The sequence below is a fragment of the Scleropages formosus genome, chromosome 11 (assembly GCF_900964775.1).
Source record: "Scleropages formosus chromosome 11, fSclFor1.1, whole genome shotgun sequence".
NCBI classification, from domain to species: Eukaryota; Metazoa; Chordata; class Actinopteri; order Osteoglossiformes; family Osteoglossidae; genus Scleropages; species Scleropages formosus.
This window is the reverse complement of record NC_041816.1, coordinates 11,173,413-11,187,039: the sequence shown is the minus strand read 5'-3', so window position 1 is coordinate 11,187,039 and position 13,627 is coordinate 11,173,413.

The following is a 13,627-nucleotide window of genomic DNA, read 5'->3' as shown; positions in this document are numbered from 1 at the left end:
CATAACAATGTGAAATTACTGCAAAAACCACACAGAATTTGCTAACCCACTCAAGAATATGCAAAGAATCACATGCATGACAAGCCTCACTGGAAGGTATTATTTTTATTTTGTGATAGTCTGTGACAACTTTAGTAGCCGTGTTTGCATCAGCAAAATATGTTTCTCTAGGTTCCTAAAAGGGGGTGCAGTGGGTTTGGCCGAGTCCTGCTCTCTGGTGGGTCTGGGGTTTGAATCCCGCTTGGGGTGCCTTGTGATGGACTGGTGTCCTGTCCTGGGTGTGTCCCCTCCCCCTCCAGCCTTGCACCCTGTGTTGCCTGGTTAGGCTCTGGTTTCAGAGTGTGTGTGTGTGTGTGTGTGTGTGTGTGTGTGTGTGTGTGTAGATTTTTAAAACAGAATAAATTAGAATTGAACCATATTTCAATTAATCATTATTAATTGTTCATTATTCCTGCTGTTAAAAATACCTCTGGTATTTCAGTTAAATTCTAAATATTTTGACAGTTGTTCTGTTAAGTACTGCCTTTATTTGCATTTGTTTTTCTCCTTCCATAACACTGGCTCACATAGATCACACAGATACCAGTGATGTCAAATCAAGGCAACATTCTGTGACATAACCAAACTTTGCTGTACAAGTTCTATCTGGTGCTCATCACTCAGTGTGATGTTTATAGACAGTAGGCTATGAAGTTCAGCAAATCTGCAATATTTCATTTCTGGCCTGTTCACATTAAACAAATTTCAAGAATGTTTTATTTTCGTATTAGGAAATGTAAGCAAAACAAAGCGTCAAAATAACGTCAGATATGCCAACTGTTATTCTGTCCGTAGTGCAAATTTAGTCATAGGCCATATGTATTTAGAATGCATCTAAGGAGAGCACTGCCTTCCCCACTCAAAGCAGTGATGTCGAATGTAAAGGTACAAAGGGACCCAGTTATTTTATAATTTTAATATACTTTATTCATCTCCATTCTGAAGTTTCTTTTCCCAATTCTTATTCTTAGTGCAAAATGACCAAAAAAAATTGATTAAAATGATTAACTAGCTTGCTCAAAATTGATTCCATAAGTAATCCTAAAAATCACTTATTTTATTTAGGCAATGGAAATTGCAGGCCTTTAAATGTAGTGCCTATTCTGTTATGTTGTAGTGTTTGATTGGACAAAAAAGTGTTTACAGAAAATGTAATGTATGTCTTCTGTATTAATACGTACTCAAGTACTCTGTAACACTGCCCAATGAGTGATGTGATGGACGGAGTTTTAAGCACAACTTAATGTGATGAATTGGAGTCTTTGCATTCTACAGTATATTTACTTTTACACATTACAGATGGCCATTGGACGATGTTCACTCTACCACACTCTTCATGTAATTATCATACGCTCTTTTTCATTACTGCCAAGCACTTACACAAAAATTACTCTTGGAAAACTTCTTTTTTCACCTCATTTAAGGTCCTCTTTTGCAATGTGTCCCTGTCTGGGTCTTATGGCTAACCTCCAGTGTGCAGTTGCCACAAACTCTTCTGGTACATTTCCCTCCCACATCCAGGTCAGTTTTACTCTAATAGTATCATCCTGCCAGTGGTAAAGACGATTAATCCTGTGGGTTACCCTTCCTGAATATTTCACATGGTTTTTCAGAGGTGCTTTTCGAAGGCAGCAGAATTGCTGTCTGAATGTGTAACTTTCCCTATTATCTTATGATTAAACATGCCATTGTTTCTTTATTGTTTCCAGATGCTTTCGATGTATTCATAGGAGCACCGCCCTGGCAGAAAAGACACTGTGTTCCCAGTACAGCCTTTTTGCATGCTGTAAAGATTGCTTGGGGGGACTGGTGGGAGTGGGTGGGGCAGAATCAGAAGTATTATTGATGACAAGGCAGCTGGTAGGCAGCTGGTTGGTGCGCAGACACAGTCACAGCACAAGCCTTCACTCTTGTTCTGGACAGGCAGTCATACCTGTAGAACTGATATCATCTTTTCTGTCCCGTGCCCTCAAATCACACACTATTTGTGCTCTGGTCTTGCACTCAAATGGTTATTTGATTGTGCTTTGAGTGCCGGCCATCTTGCACAGTCATCACACAAGAGGCTCATGGGCGAGCATTGGCTGGGGCCTGGGAGCTGGTTCCAGGTCTCGGTACCCTCTGGTCCTGCATGGGCTTTAGTCCTCTGTTTGATTTTCTTTTGGCAGCAGCTAGGTGCATTGATGCTGAAAAATGGTGGCCCCTTCAAAGCTTTAATATGCATGAAAATTATTTTCTGGTGCTGGCTTATTGGAAGTCTTCATCTGAAGTTCTCAGGCCATTGCCTAACTGCTCCCCAGTTTTTCTATTGTGTTTGTTGGAGGACATGAGGTCAGACGATTCATATAAAAATAATGCTAACAGTGTAACAAATGACCCACTGATTAAAAAGTATTGATTTTTACTAGTTAAAAACAAATAGTTTCTCACATGGAAATGTAAATTGATCATTATATATCATGCTGGAAGTGAATAGTTTGGTAGTGGCCCCTAGTTGGCTAATGGTGCCTGAGGTCAAGTTCTAATGAGAACTATGTATATTCCTAAATAATGATTTTAACAAAACCAGGCAATGACACTTTAATGGCAAGCTAACACAGACACATCATCACACACCTCGTACGCAAATATTATGTACCAGCTAAAATTATACTTAATAAATGCAAATGTGATATCTGTGTAATGCGTCCTTCATCCGCTTGCTTGTTTGGGTTTCATTAGCTGGTTTACAAGGTAGTTTATAAGCCTTGCGAAACCAATAGACAAAAACAGAGTGCCACAAAAAAAAAATGATTTTGGCCATGGATTACACAACAGCTATCAATAGGAAGATATTCAGAAGATTATTTGAAAAAAGTGACTCACTGGTGAAAGCATTTTGTTGACAACTGGACTGAAGAGCTCGTATCCCACCAGGATCCATTTGCATTGGTCTGAGTCTCATTAATCATCATTCTTCTTTTGCAAAAGGCTTTTGTCAGATTGGGGTCAGTAAAGACTCAGGAATGCGGAGCACTTTGGGGAAAACAAGTTTCCCACAGTTACAAACTTTACGTGCAGATCCCAGTGTGGCTTAGGTATGTATTTGTCAGAAGAGTCTTTTCTTCTTTTAGTGTTTTATTGAGGTACCTTCGTAAGATAAGCATGGGTGGATTGCAGATGAGCCTAAATATTTACTTATATTGGTATTCCATTCCAAAATGTGGCTGTGTAAACGAAATGGCCTCTAATGTCCCATCTTGAAACCCACTCTGACCTAAGGTCCGTGTTATGGAGGAACGCAGTTAAGGTGCTCAGTGCTCCCATGTGTGTTTGAAGGGAGGCTTTTCTGAGCCTTCCTCACGCTTCTCTTGTGCTGCAGCCCGCTTTGCGAAGGCATTACACTGACTGAATCACATCTGCATCACCCCAGGACAGGCACCAAGAAAAATAATGACTTAGAGTGCGATGTCATCGGCAGTTTCCTGCCCTGCACATTGCAGCTCTGTTAAGCAGCCTCACTCCGCCCAGTTTTCTTGAACCTGCTTCAGTTTAAAATGTCTGCCATGTTTCCTGGGCGAAGGACCGAGTGGGGAAACTGGTCGTGGAACTGGGGGCGGATGTGTGTATGACCCATCTGTCAGATTACACTCATCTGTGAAAATCAGCGCTATGTTTCACCGTGGTAACAGATGTTGTGGTGATCTGACTGAGTGAACCGCAGTGCAAAAATCCCCTTCTGTGTGGGACTTATTTTAGTTTTGCTTTGTTGTGCTTTGTTTTACGGAAATGGGCTCATGCGCAAACATGCACGCGTGTGCGTCTTTGCACGCGTGTGAGAGTTCAGTATGGAAGTCTGACTACGGGCTGAGATTCTAACTAAGCATAACAGTAGGTTACTGCTGCATCGTTTCCTGCGAGACAGGGAATGTAAACAGATGCAGACAAACATATCTGTTTTTGGTAAAAGATGGGGGGGGGGGGGGGGGGGGGGGGGGGGGTTGCAGGTCAAAGGGAGTGATTAAAGTTCCAGTAAGGAGCCTCGATGCGTGCAGCTGAAAACACACCATTAGCTGTGTAGGCTGCTGCCATATGTCAGGTCTGGGAGAATGGAGAACTGCAGATAGCCATTACTGCGTCAGCACTTCACCTCTTTCGCTGATTGGGAGGAATGTATTGAAGCCAGTTACAAACCTTGGCTCAGCTAAGAGGCTCAGGGAGGGACAATTTTGTCATCTTTAGGAGTCCTTGTGTATGAAAGATAGGAGGAGGAGTCTTCCAGAGCCCAGATGCGACGCTAATCAAAGAAGAAGCAGCTGTGATAAGCTGTGATAGCACTGATAAATACCAACATTTCCTTTGGACATGTTATAGGCTATTCTAGGCATTTATTGCTGGGAATGGTCATGATTGTAAATCCCCCCTCGGTATTTTACATTCAACTGGTGAGTATAGCATGCAGATTGTTAAGACTGACTGCTCTGTATTCCTAATCCTTCTCTGTGCCAAATTAACCAAGTAGCATCAGACTGCAGAGATCGATTCTGATGGCTATTTGTGTCACGGGTCCAGGCACACACATCAGCAGTCAGATGATCAAAGCCAGATGCTCAGATCTCCACTGTGGTTGGTCACTTGAGGCTGGGGTGACTTGGATACATCTTTTAAAGAAAGTCTTGTTTAAAGCATACGACATAGACATTAACACAAGAAGCAGAAACATTGGTGTGCTTCATTAAAGTGCAGGGTGTTCCTTGTGCTCTGTTACTTTCCTTAGGTTACAGCATTCCACCTCTGAACCTCGATGGAAAGGGGTAGGTGCAGGATGGCATGGTGACAGAAAGATGGATCCTATGGGAAGAATGTTAGTGGAGCATTTTCACTCATTGCATGTGCTTTACACAAAAGCAGTCAGTACCCCCCTCTCTAGGGGAATCTTGAGCATCTCTCTTTGCTCCTGGACTTGAACCTCTCTTGGAGCAGACTCTCTCCCTGAGCTTTCCCATAGCACATGTCTGACCTGGGGAAATGATGTGTCCTTGCCGTCCAACACAACACATCCCCAAGCTCTTGCCTGTCTGCGGAAGGGAAACTAGGTCAGGCCGGCTACAGCAAAATCCTCCAGAAACAGCAGTTTATGCAGAACGGCTACAAAGTTGTTGCAGATCCCTTCCTGAAGTTTACTTTACAGCATGCATATTTCTGCTTATGGATTCGGGTCACTTGGAAAACTCCCGCAAATGAGTATTATACTTTGAAAGTTCAGCAGTAGATCCTATTAATAGTATTGCTACGCACGTGCACTATTGTATGTAAATGAGAGAATATGAATAATTACAACTCGCCTCAAAAAAAGAGGTTTATAGGAATGTTGATTTTGACACATATTAAACGTCCCATTGTGGGATTTAAATAATTATGTGGCATAGCACAATGGCTACTGTGCTCCAAGCTGAGGGTCCAGTGTCACTACAATGAGCAGCATTAAGGTAATTACCTATTAAGCCCTCAGATGTGCAATTCCAGAGCACAGCCTTGACAATGACTTCAATGTGCTTCCTGTCTCCTCTTGTTTGTGGTGTGCTGTCATGCTCCATTTATGTCCCAGCGCGGACCTACTTGCATCAGGGAAATGGAATTCTCTAGAATAAAGCACAAGCCATTCAGTTATTGAAAACAAATGGATTGTCTGCAAGAACGAAACCCTTGGGATGTGTGGGTGTGTGTGTGTGTGGGGGGGGCTAGGTGGCGTGTCAGCGGCGTTGTGTGCGTGTTGTGGTCAAGATGTTATATGTGGAGGAATGGAGTGCTGCAGAAGCACGTGGGGTTCCTGCGGAAGGGCTGCCGCCAGGGCTGCACACGCGCCCGAGTGGTCACCACACAGTGGAAAGTCTGACCACGGGTGAAACCTCTGACTGACAGGGTTGTGAGAGAGTGTCTGTTTGCTATTGCATGACACAGGAAATATACAGATCCACTGTAAAGCTCCGCTGCCCTGTGACCGGACTGAATGTACTAGACGAATATGAATCTGTCTCATGGATTTTTGCCTCCTATTTGTTTTCTTCTTTGATTTGCTGTGAGACATATAAAAATGCCTGATACATTTAACTTTTAAAACTGTTCTACCTCTCTGCACTTGCATCTATCATTCAGGACTGTCGTAGATGTAGGTTCCAATTTTATACAGACTGTCTGTTTGGAAAGAGCTGAAAAAACAATGAATAGATGTGGGACTGTTAAAAAAAAAAAAAAAACTATCCAGACACAGGCCTTTGCTCTGAGTTCTGGGACGTCTTGTTTGAGAGCCTAGACAAGGGGGTGGGGGATTCTTGGACCTAGTGCAAGCAACAGATACTGCAGTGGGTGGGAAAGAAATTCACATGTTTCCTGAGGTAAATTTGTAAAAAAGAAAACCAACAGTGATTCCTTTGAATGCCTCTGTCTTTATTATTGTTTGGCTGGCTCCACACAGTTTTCTCTGGATTTGTAACAAGGAGAAAAATTCTTAAACTCTTTGATTTTCAGCAGGAATTGGTCGGTCTGTTTTGCTCAGTCTCTTAAAACCCAGTTGGTCCTACTTATAGCTACATTTCTGAGCCTTTAACGGGCCGTTTGCGAGAACTGCTTTTAGAAATATATACAAAGAAAGTGGCATGAGGTGTAAGAAACTTGTTTCACTTTCCCAAGTGTGTCCTACTGTCCAGTCATACATCTTATGAGATACTTGGTATTACTGAATTTCCTCCCATGTAAACTATTTTCCATCCCAAAGATGGTCAAATGTGGGAAAAGGAGACATCATAATATGTATTGTGTCATATGAAACAGCATTTCTGACCTTCATGCTCCTGCTAGGTGATAATAAATAAAATGTTCTGAAAATGGCTTAGATTCTAAACATTTTTTTTTTGGGGGAATTTGTGAACATCTGCACATTTAATGTATATATTTCAAGTTTAAACACAAGAATGATATGATTACTGTAAAGCAGATGGATGGGCCTGCTAACTGCTATAATGCTGTTTTGTATGATGTTTGGTATTTATTTCCCACAAAACAGTGTTGCTGGGCAGAGCTCTCCAGCTCACTCTTATCTGACATAGATTATGGTCATTACATAGTCCAGGTGAAGCCTTTTGATTATGGGCAGGGAATGGAGGTACAGGTCAAGGGTGATTACTCATAGTGCCCCGTAGTGCTTTTTTGATCATTCAGAAAATGGCCGATTAGGCCCTCCTTACATTAATGTTCTTTAATAGGATGACAAATTTGATTAGCTTGAATTGCGGGGCCTGGTTTAGCATGTGCTCATGGGAGCTTTTTGTACTCCAGCAATGTTTTTATTACCATCACTCAGGAGAGAACTGAAGCAATTTCCTTGATGGATGAAGGTGATTTAACTCGTGCCTTGGAAGACTGAAGTTCTGCTGAAATGCCCATCTTTGGTGTTCCTGAGTGAAGAGCAGGAAAAGGCTTTTAACCTGAGCTATGGCTCCAGTCTGAACTATGTTGTTTTAGTACAGTGATCAGTGCTTCCATGGAGAAGGAACATGATTAGTGCAGTTCTGTAGAATCTGGATAGAACATCTTGTCTGAACTCTACATTACTGACTCCTACATGTCTGCTGGACACCTCCAGGTTGATTCTTGGTGCTACCACCCTTGCACCTTGACTCACAGTGTCTCAAAGTATAAACAAAATAACCACATTAAGTATGAAGAATCTTTATAAGGCTCTAGACACGATCTTGGAATTGGACCTTTCTAAACACACATATATAACTATATGTAGAACTAATAAAAAAAATTATAATTACTGTACTCAATATGCATAACTTGCAATAAGGGAAGGGAATCAACAAGGTGTGGTGGATAATATGTTACACAACTGAGACCACAGGTTAAATCTAGTCTGGACCCTCTTCAGTTTGCCTATCGGCCTCATGTGGGTGTGGATGATGCCGTTGCTTATCTGCTGCATCGAGCTCATTCACACTTGGATGGTAGTGGCAGCACTGTGAGGATCATGTTTTTTGACTTCTCCAGTGCCTTTAATACCATCCAACCTCTTTTGCTGAGTGAGAAGCTGCTGGGGATGGGTGTCAGTGCATCTACGGTCTCCTGGATCTCTGACTATCTGTCAGGCAGGCCTCAGTTTGTACGGCTGGGGAGCTTCCGGTCTGATGTTTTGGTTAGCAACACAGGAGCGCCACAGGGAACTGTTCTGTCACCATTCCTGTTCACTCTGTACACCTCTGATTTTCAGAATGATACTGAATCATGCCATTTGCAGAAGTTCTCTGATGACTCTGCAGTGGTGGGGTGTATTAGAGATGGACAGGAGTTGGAGTATAGGCACCTGGTAGATAACTTTGTGGAGTGGTGCAGCAGGAATCATCTGCTCCTAAATGTCAAGAAGACCAAGGAGATGGTCGTCGACTTTAGGAAGACAAGAACTGCAGTCAGACCCATAAAGATCCTGGGGGAGGAGGTTGAGACTGTTCAGAAATACAAGTACTTAGGTGTCCACTTGAACAGCAGTCTGGACTGGAGGGACCACACTGATGCTGTGTACAAGAAGGGAATGAGCAGACTCTATTTTCTGAGGAAGCTTAGATCTTTCAATGTGTGCAGCAAGATGCTGGAGATCTTCTACCAGTCTGTTGTTGCGAGCGCCATCTACTTTGCCGTGGTCTGCTGGGGGAGCAGCATCAATGCAAGAGATGCAGGCAGGGTGAACAAGCTCATCCGTAAGGCTGGCAGCATCATTGGACAGAACATGGAGACGTTTGAGTCAGTGAGGAATAGGAGGTCACTGAACAAACTGCTCTCCATCATGGACACTCGTTCCCACCCACTGCACAGCACGCTGCAGAGACAGCGTAGCTCATTTTCTAAAAGACTCATTCAGCTCCGCTGCCGTAAAGAACGGTTCAGGAAATCATTTCTACTGTTCGCAATAACTTTGTACAACAGCTCACCTCTGTGTGACAGATGAACTATTCAGCACTATTGTTAGTTCATCTTGTTACTGATTGTATTACCGTTTTGTACAACTTGCACTTTACTGTTGCACTACATTCTGTTTTAATTTATTTAATATACTTTTTATTCTTTTATTTTTCCAACAGTATACATAATTGCACATATATTTTTATCTTGTATTTTTAACTTGTATTTTTCCACTTGTTTTATATGTTTTTTAAATATATATTGCAAGTATTTATCTGACTTGTGTTCTGCAGCTGTAACATAATAATTTCCCGTGTGGGATCAATAAAGTATATCTATCTATCTATCTATCTATCTATCTATCTATATCTACAGAAGTGTTAAACTTAATTTATTATAGGCATACTGGCTACATCAGTAACATCACTTTGTGTTGTGATGTTTTCAAGTCCACCACATTAATGATATTTATGGCAATAAGCTGAGAGAGCTTGTTCCCTATACACTCATCCCTTATATAATGGGGTCCCGTACGGGAAAAAACCACTCCAATGGCTTATGAAAATAAGTTTTATTAACTACATTAATACTTTTCATAAACTACATTAAAATCACACACACACACACACACACACACACACACACACACACACAGACACACACTTTCTGAACCGCTTGTCCCAGACAGGGTCATGGGGAACCGGAGCCTAACCCGGCAGCACAGGGCGTAAGGCTGGAGGGGGAGGGGACACACCCAGGACGGGACGCCAGTCCATCGCAAGGCACCCCAAGTGGGATTCAAACCCCAGATCCAGCAGAGAGCAGGACCCAGTCCAACCCACTGCGCCACCGCACCCCCTACATTAAAATCACAAATAAATAAAATGACTGAAAGAAAAAAATTTCTATCTCGCCCTGATTCATCAAATAACCGTGCACACATTTTAATCTTATCACAAACTAACGCGCCGGGACAGAAGTTGTAAACACCCTGGAAGGGAATTAAATTAAAGTGGTCTCACAGTTCTCATTAAATATAAACTGGAAAATGTTTGTGTCTTTAAAAATTCATAACCTGAATGCTTGTAACACAAGGAACCTTTTTTGTTGAAGGATTCATTTAAAAACAATGGAAGACGAGAAGATGAAAATGTGTAGTTAATGCTAATAAATAAGCTGCTAATTTTTCTGCTGAAAATTACTTCTATCATGTTAGGGAGAGCTATTAATATTATCTGAAGTTAGATATGCGTGAAACTACCTGCAAAAGGAACACAAATATATTTTATGATGACTTCAATTGGTGCGCCAATGTTTTGAGAGTACAGTGCAGTTGCCGAGTCTGAGGACTGACGGATCTGTGTATCCGCTCAGAGCAACTGCTCATCCCTCCTATTTTCCTTACTTCATTCCCTTTCACCATATGCACCTTATAATGTATAAGTAAACAGAGAATGCCATAGCGAGTAAAAACTGTCTTCTAAATGAGCCTTTTTAAAGAGAAGATTGAATAACAGCAGCTTAGAAGATCCATTTCAGTGGCAACCACACGATTCCTTGTGGAGGGTGAACTCTGTGAGGTCACACCGTACAGATGGGAAAAACAAAACTGAGCCTAATATGAAAAATACAGTGAAGGATATGATGCTGGAGAAGAGTCCCATATGCTAAGACGGGAACCCTGAGGGTCTACCAGGGGAGTGCTGCCAATTTCTGCAGTAGAGGAGGGCTCAAAGGAAACAGCTCATACATCTGAGGGCTGAGCTTATCCTCACAGCTGATCCTGTAGGCCAGAGCATTCTCATGGTGCTGTAGACAGACAGGGGATTAAGACAGATTTTAGGGTGCATTGACCCTTTATTTTGGGCCGTTTTATTCTCTTCCAACACTCAACACATAAGAGAATGGAAATGATATGGAGAGAGAATATTTTTTACTATATGGCTGCAAGATCACTGTTAATCCTATTTTAAATGACACAAGCACTTCATCTGCAGTTTGTCTACTTGAGCCTGTAAAACCAATGTTGTAATATTTAGAACATTGTGTAGATATTATGTACATACTGCACATAGTGTAGAAATGTTTCCCACAGGGCTCGGTACTGGGTCCTCTGCTGTGACACCTTTGATACCTCCTCCCACAGCCCTGTCATTGTCTCCCATGGATTCAAATACCCAGATGATACCCAGCTCTTCTTCTCCTTTCCACCTGGAGCATCACACATTTCTGCGTACATTGCTGCTTGCCTGTCAGACATCTCTGCATGGGTGTCTGATCACCACCTCCACTTCAACCTCTCCAAACAGAGATCAACACAGATCCTAGACCTCCCGGCGGCCTGTCATCATCTCTCAATCAAACTGGACAACTCACTTATTTTGACTACCTCCTCGGCTAAGAGTCTGGGAGTGACGATTGACTCAAGTCAATCTTTCTCTCAGCACATCGAAGCCACAACCCAGACCTGCAGATACAGCCTGCATAACATCCGCAGGATCTGTCCTTACCTCACAACTGACTTTGTGCAACTACTAGTCTAGGCCATGGTAAAATCCTGTCTGGACTATTGCAACTCTCTCTTGTGTGGCCTTCCCGCTACTGCCATCAAACCCCTGCAGCTGATACAGAACGCTGCTGCCCGAGATGTGTTTGACTTGCCGAAGTGTTACCATGTATCTCCTCTACTCGTTTCTCTGCACTGGCTTCCTATAGCTGCCCAGATAAAATTTAAGACCCTGGTTATGGGCTACAAATACATCAATAGAACTGCTCCCAGCTATTTACAAGAATTGATCAGTCACTACACCCCAACCAGACTGCTACGCTCTTCCACATCTGTCCGCTTGGTGGTCCCACCCACAAAAAGCAAAGCAAGAAGGTTCTCGGTTCTGGCTCCATTGTGGTGGAACATCCTCCCCCTCTCTGTCAAAACTGCTGAATCTTGGTCTACATTTAAAAAGGGTCTTAAAACTCACCTCTTCCAGGCTCACTTTGCTCATGATCTCTTAAGTTCATGTAAAGTGTAAATGTTCAAGCACCATAACTTTAAGATCATACCCGAATAAATCCTTTACGCAACTGCTCCTGTAATGTAATGTAAATGTCTATATGTATCTCGAAAAAAAAAAAAAAAACTACTAGAAAGGTGATCAGGAATCGTCGATATTCTGGTAAAGTTTCATGCAGCTACTTGTGTGATGAACATTTGGTGCATATGGTGAAAGAAACAAACTAACTGTACTTAAGATCACACGTCTGAAACTAGGTCTCGTTCTCTGAATCTAATGCACAAATTGTATTTTCAATGAGATGTATGTCGCTTTGGAGAAAAGCGTCTGCTAAATGAATAAATGTAAATGTCAAATGTAAGTTTAAATTATAACATCTATGTTGGTATAGGAAAGATAATAGATACTGGGATTTTTAAATTGTGTTTTATCGTTGTTATTGATATTATTGTGCCTTACCATATATTGTTTTGTTACATCTCCAAATTTTGTTTTCAGCAGACCAAAACTGTTGCTTTTTTCAAGCCATAGCAGAAACTTTTAAGCAGAATATCGCAGGAACTGTACTTCTTTATATTTTTATGTTGCGTGTGGTATATTTGTCTATCTTGAAATGAAGAAATTAAACGTACACTTCAGTTTAATGTACCTTTTATGCACAATAAAGTTCTCTATTCATATACAGTATCTCTTCATAAAAATGCATTTCCCTCTGAGTGCTCTGAGTGCTTTGAAATCTCTTTCTTGAAGATATTTGGCAGCTTGAGTGGAAACTTGCCAAACAGTTCCACAGTCTGAGAAGACAAAAGGAAAGTCTTTTGAGGCCAAAGACAACAAATAATGTGGGAAAGTTATAGAGAAATAACTTGGTCAAGTGCTGGGTTGTTGATCTCAAACTGCAATATTAAGCTGATTTTATGAGATATAGCACATAAACATACTGGATAAACTGGGAAATGACAAAATACTTGCAGAAAAATCAGATCATAACTAGATCACATTAGCCAGTGTTTTCGTTCATGCTATTAAAAACCACCTTAGTTCTCCATATGATTTTAGTAATATGACAAATACCCAGAAGAGGGCAAATAAATTCTTAAAATAGAGCAGTACGAGAAAAAAGCTCCTCTTTGGCCACTTCTGAAATATGATACAAATGGACCAAGTAATGTGTCAGTGTATGAGCTGCCAGTCCTGAACTGGATAGAGAAAAAGACTCCATCTTCCAGATGTCAGCCCCTCCCTTCGCCAGAACAAACGTAAGCAGTTGCTATGAGTCTCAGTTATTCGAATATGTCTGGTCACAACAGGAACTTAAAATCTGTGGAAGATGAACAATGACCAATCAATGTGAAGACAAGTGTTGTCAAAGTAGCGGAGTTAAAGTTGGTCTTCTATTGATGATCTTACATTGTCACACTGAACCCCCTATGCTAGAATAAGTGTATGTTGGGTTATCTCAATTGTTGGCAAATTTTTAAACACATTAATGTACAGTTAGTGATAATCTGTATTTAGCTGATACCCTTGTCCTAGGTGACTTACATTGCTAGGTCACCCATAATAAGCTTCTGATAGTTATTATGGGTGATTCATAGCCATGCACAGAACGGCAGGAAATAACACAAACACCTTCACACACT